The sequence below is a fragment of the Sinocyclocheilus rhinocerous genome, unplaced genomic scaffold (genome assembly GCF_001515625.1).
Source record: "Sinocyclocheilus rhinocerous isolate Xijiao unplaced genomic scaffold, SAMN03320098_v1.1 scaffold2055, whole genome shotgun sequence".
Classification (NCBI taxonomy): domain Eukaryota; kingdom Metazoa; phylum Chordata; class Actinopteri; order Cypriniformes; family Cyprinidae; genus Sinocyclocheilus; species Sinocyclocheilus rhinocerous.
This window is the reverse complement of record NW_015624297.1, coordinates 454,772-460,251: the sequence shown is the minus strand read 5'-3', so window position 1 is coordinate 460,251 and position 5,480 is coordinate 454,772. Positions and strand designations below refer to the sequence as shown.

General features: G+C 36.7%; 1 protein-coding gene across 1 annotated transcript in view; it reads right to left on the bottom strand.

Annotated features, from left to right (window-relative positions):
• The window catches only part of LOC107740421 (inositol 1,4,5-trisphosphate receptor type 2-like), a 95,218-nt gene that overhangs the window by 5,996 nt on the left and 83,742 nt on the right, over positions 1–5,480 (bottom strand). The gene's annotated exons all lie outside the window — the stretch shown is intronic.

Genomic DNA, 5,480 nt, shown 5'->3' with positions numbered 1-5,480 from the left:
TTTGCCTGCACATTTGGGCTGCATTATGCTAATATTTCCACATAGTGACCTAGATATGTGGGAGCATGTTAGAACGAGCCGTTTTAGGTAGGAGTGGTTGACTCTTAACTTTTATAAAGAATATCTCTTTGGATTTGAGACTTTAGTCTTTGCAACTTTACAGATCTTCTTTACGCACCAAGAGCTTGTAACACTCCAAAGAGAAAGGAAAAATTTAAATCACATCATATGACCCCTTTAAAATGATTTCTGAAGGATCATGTGACACTGAATACTGGAGTAATGATGCTGAAAAATCAGCTTTGCATCACAGGAATAAATCATTTTAACACATTAACATATTAAACTGTAATAATATTTCACAACATTTCCATGTTTTACTGCATTTTTGATTAAACAAATGCAGCCTTGGTGAGAATAATAGGCTTCTTCCAAAAACACAAAGTCTTACAAACCCCAAACTTTTGAACAGTAGTGCACTTTTATCCTTTTTACAAATTTTTAAGAAGAGAATGGAGAGAATTAATGGGACAATACTTTCAGAAGAAAGAATGCTGAAAAAGTGACACGATTTATCGTGATATATGGACTAATGGGTAAAGTCCAGCTCTCAACAGATATATTCAACAAATAATTAGGCTAAATAACTACAAAACAGTAATAGTCCTCTCAGAAAAACTTACAGATTATACATAGTAACAGAAACACTGCTCACAGCAGGTGATTTGAGAGTAATTGTCTTCAAAATCATTGCTGAATGTGACGAATGTGTTACAAAAGTGGGTTTAATGGTTTTAGGATTTAATGACACTACTTATTGGAGGATGTTTTACCTTGCTGACAGTCTCACACTCTACAGTGCAAGTGTAGCAGCAGAGTTTTGTTGCATAACAGTTGCTGCTGAAGACCTCAAAGACTGTAGCACACTAAAGCACAGCATGTTTCCACCAAGAAACTGTCTTTCTAAAAAGCAGTAGAAAATGGTAGGCCTCAAAAATGGGTCACAAATCTGTTTTGATCAGGTTGTGGACAGAAGCAGCACAGTAAATATACACTGCTGTTCAAGTTTGGGATGTACAGTAAATTTATTTTTTAAATGTTTTTGAAAGAAGTCTCTTATGCTCACCGAAGATGCATTTATTTGATCAAAAACACAGCAAAAACAGTACTATTGTGAAATGTTATTACAATTTCAAAGAACTGTTTTCTAGTTGAATATATTTTAAAATGTCATTTATTCCTGTGATACAAAGCTGAATTTTCAGCAGCCGTTACTCCAGTCTTCAGTGTCACATGATCCTTCCAAAATCATTCGAATATGATGATTTGCTGCTCAAGAAACATTAAATGCTGCTTAAATGTTTTGTAGAAATAGATTTCTTTTGTAACAGTGTAGAAGTCTTTACTGTCACTTTAAATCACTTTAATGCATCTTTGCTGAATAAAAGTATTAAACCTTACTGACCAACCATTCAAAGTTCAGTTCATCAGAATACAAAATCATCGCTTGGAAGAATCTACCCAAATTAGACAGATGTCAACATGGACATGATATTTGACATCAAAAAGTAAAAGAAAATGAGACCCAGACTACATTGAAATGTTAAATGGCTTTGTGCTATGAATTATCGCCTGACTAGACTAGAACATGGACGACTAAGTTGATCATCAAGACCCATCTCTACTTGCAAAAGCAAGCTCATGAATATGAGCCAGTGTGCTGAAACTCCCTCAAGCTTTTTCTTTCAAAAGCTAAAGCATATAGAGGCAAATCTGGACAACTTTAACACCTAGATGCAAAGATAGCTCTAGAAACCGGGAAGTAGTCATGAAAATGAACCGCAGTCAGAGTTTTTTGTTTTAGATAATAACAGCGAGTCATTCTGTTTGCAAAGTGTGTGTGCCCACACAGAAGCTCACGTACAAGATATTTGTTTGCATTCTACAATTTGCTGTGTGAGTGTGTATGTGATTAGTGTGTACATCTGAGTTGAGTGTGGGGTGTGTGGCGTGTGAGAAATAAGGAGGGGGGTAACAGTGTGGTGGCTCATCACAGCAGTTATGTAAGGTGCTTTTCACAGCCATCCTGACAGGAGCGCTGCAAGGTGCGCAGAGAGTTACAGGATGTGTTTAGAGGTGGGAAAAGACTGCCTTCCCTTACACAATCATGAAACACACACTCACGAGGTGACACACCCGGGCATGCGGATCTTCTGATTCGAACACAGTGCTTTTCTCTGCTATACAATAGGGAATGAGGCTTTCCAAGAAAAACACACTGGATAAACATGCTGCTCTTCTGAGAAACAGGCGCATGAACAAGGTCAAACACACTTTCACACAGAAGCGGGACAAAGTGACTCGCTGGAAAAGAGCGGTCTGGTTTTGCTGAAGGTTTCAATGGGATCTAAAATAAAACAGGAAAATTAGGATTAGGCATAAATTGCTGCTAATTGGTTCCAGAGAATGGTGCATTATGAAATCTATGAAAACCATTAAAGGAAGTGGGAAAACATTGGTCAAGTGAGGACGGATGAACAGAGACTAGATTGTGAGGGTCGAGTCTCATGAACTGCCCTATTATTCCACTAAAGATGAGACCTGAGGTGCGGGGGTGAAAAAACAGACAAGAAAACAACACTGTTGTGACGGGCCAGTGAAAAAAAAAAGATGGAGAACGATAGAGGACATGAGACCTGGACGACATTGAGCGATAGAGTTTAGTTAAGGTCAACTGGTAACGTATCATAAAATTATACATGATTAATCAACACTGAACATTCAGTGATAAGGGCCTTCCAGCTGCCTCATAAGCTCAAGGCAAGACAAATATTAACATGTTCATATACTGAATGTGCACTACTGTTAAAAAGTTTGGGGTCAGTAAGATTTTTAATGTTACATTAGTTAAACTAACAATGAACAATACTTCTACTATATTAATTTTACTTAATGTCAATTTCAACATTTATTAGTACGTTTTTAAGATCAAAATTTGTATCTGTTGTGAATAAATAATGACATTTTTGAGTGAATTATCAATTTAAAAGACTAAAATTATAACTTTATCCATTCTAACACTGACTTTAAATAAAGCCATACTTTATTTAGCAAGGACACATTCAATTGATCAAAAAGACATTTATAGTGTTTATATAATCTTTCTATTTCAAATAAATGCTGTTCCTTTGAACTTTCTATTCATTAAAGGATTCCGAAAAAAATGCATCATGGTTTCCACAAACAGCACAATTCTTTAAAAAATTTATACTAATAAGAAATGTTTCTCGAGCACCAAATCAGCACATTAGAATGATTTCTGAAGGATCATGTGACACTGAAGACTGGAGTAATGATGCTGAAAATTCAGCTTTGCATCACAGAAATAAATGACACTTTAAAATATATTAACATGGAAAACAGTTATTTTAAACTGTAATAATATTTCACAATATTACAAATTTTATAGTATTTTTTTAATCAAATAAATGCAGCCATGGTGAGCATAAGAGACTTTCAAAAACATAAAAAAAATCTTACCAACTCCAAACTTTTAAAAGGTAGTGTATGCAAACAACCAAATCAAGCGAAATTAACCTGCAACTCAAATAGAAAAAAAATATTTTAACATCTAAGAAATTACACTAGTCACATATAGCACCTTATAACATAGCAGTGAACACCTCAAAAACGTACACACACATCTATACACTTCAGCACATTCACGCTGCTGCAGTGTGTGGGAAAGGTGTTTGGGCTGTCATTAAAGTGCCATTAAACTACTTTTCTCATCTGACAGACAGCATAATCGTTTGATCACGTGTCCTCGGCTCTCATCATCATAAAGCAGCTGTTTTGTAATGGAAAGGCAGTTTCAGAACGCTGCCATCAAACCGACTCTGGAAATAGCAGCATGATTGCAATAATCAGTTTGATTAGCATGGCTGGCTGCTGCACACGCACTCCTGCAGTCATCCGTTCACAGTCACACACACACACACAGCCCGAGACGCCCAGCTGGGAGGAACGGATCCAGCGGTGAATAAGTGACCTTTGAACTTGCATTGATCACAAGTCTAGAGGCCAAGGAGTTTTTTTTTTCTTGTTCCTGCGACAGTGCATGACGACGGTGTTGCCAAGGAGACGCCTGACTCACTGTGTGATAATGAGTGGCGGAGCAGGTGTGTGTGGGACAGGAAAGCACGTGTGAGGATAGGCTGAGCTAATAGCAGGCCACTTGAGATGGGTTACATAACAATGCTGTGACTGCTGCAGTACCTGCTCACACTCTCTCTCCAGCAGCCTGTGAGTGATAATCACACACACACACACACACACACACACCTGCTTCAATGTAAACTTCTTCTCTTTGAATATGAGCAGAGAAGCTACTGTAGGGTGGGCTGTTTTGCAGAGATTTGCATTAGTTGTGTTTTCAGGTGACTGGAGTCTACAAACACAAACACACACACATACACACACACTTAATTTAAAAGCCATAGTGTAGTATTTGGCATTCAGTTACTGTTTCCTCCCGCCTGCTATACTACAGAAGCTGAAGATCCTTGTATGAGACAGAACAAACACTAGGAAACTAAACAAGCGTTAGTTATGCGTCGCCCATGCCTCATCTTTCCCATCTCAGCTTTAATGAGGGCCCTTGTGTTTGTAGCAACTCACAGTAATTAGTTAATATAGTACTAATAGAACTCAGTGTGTCATCAAGCAGGGCTTCGTGGAAGCTGGGCCTGCAGAATCCTGCAGTAAGCTCTGTAGATTTCCACAGAATCCAAACAGCCGTCTACTAATACGCCGGTTTATTGGCCAGGCTGATAAAATGGCCAACCTTTGGCCCTTTTGAGCTTATCAGCATCTGTCACTAACAGTGGGACATTAACATTTTTATTCAGCAAGGATTCAAGAAACTGATCAAAAGTGACAGTAAAGACATTTATAATGTTATAAAGATTTTTATTTGACATAAATTCTGTTCTCTTTTCGAATTTTCAATTAATCAAAGAATCCTGAATAAATATGCATCATGGGTTTTACAAAAATATTAAGCAGTACAACTGTTTTTAACATTGATAATAATAAGAAATGTTTCTTGAGCACCAAATCAGCATATTAGAATGATTTCTGATGGATCATGTGACACTGAAGACTGGAGAAATGACTGCTGAAAATTCAGCTTTGCCACCACAGGAATCAATTTTAAATATATTAAAATTGTTTTTTATTTGTTAATTGTAATAATATTTCAATTTTTTTAAATAAATTTTTTATTAATATTTTCATTTAAATTCAGCCTTGGTGAGCATAAGAGACTATTTTTCAAAAACATTAAAAGTTTGACACCAAACATTTGAACGTTAGTGTATATGCACTGCCAATCATATGTTTGAAGTCATGACACGTGAATTCTATTTTAGAATAACCGATAAATAGTACACTCTAAAAAATGCTGGGTTAAATATAAC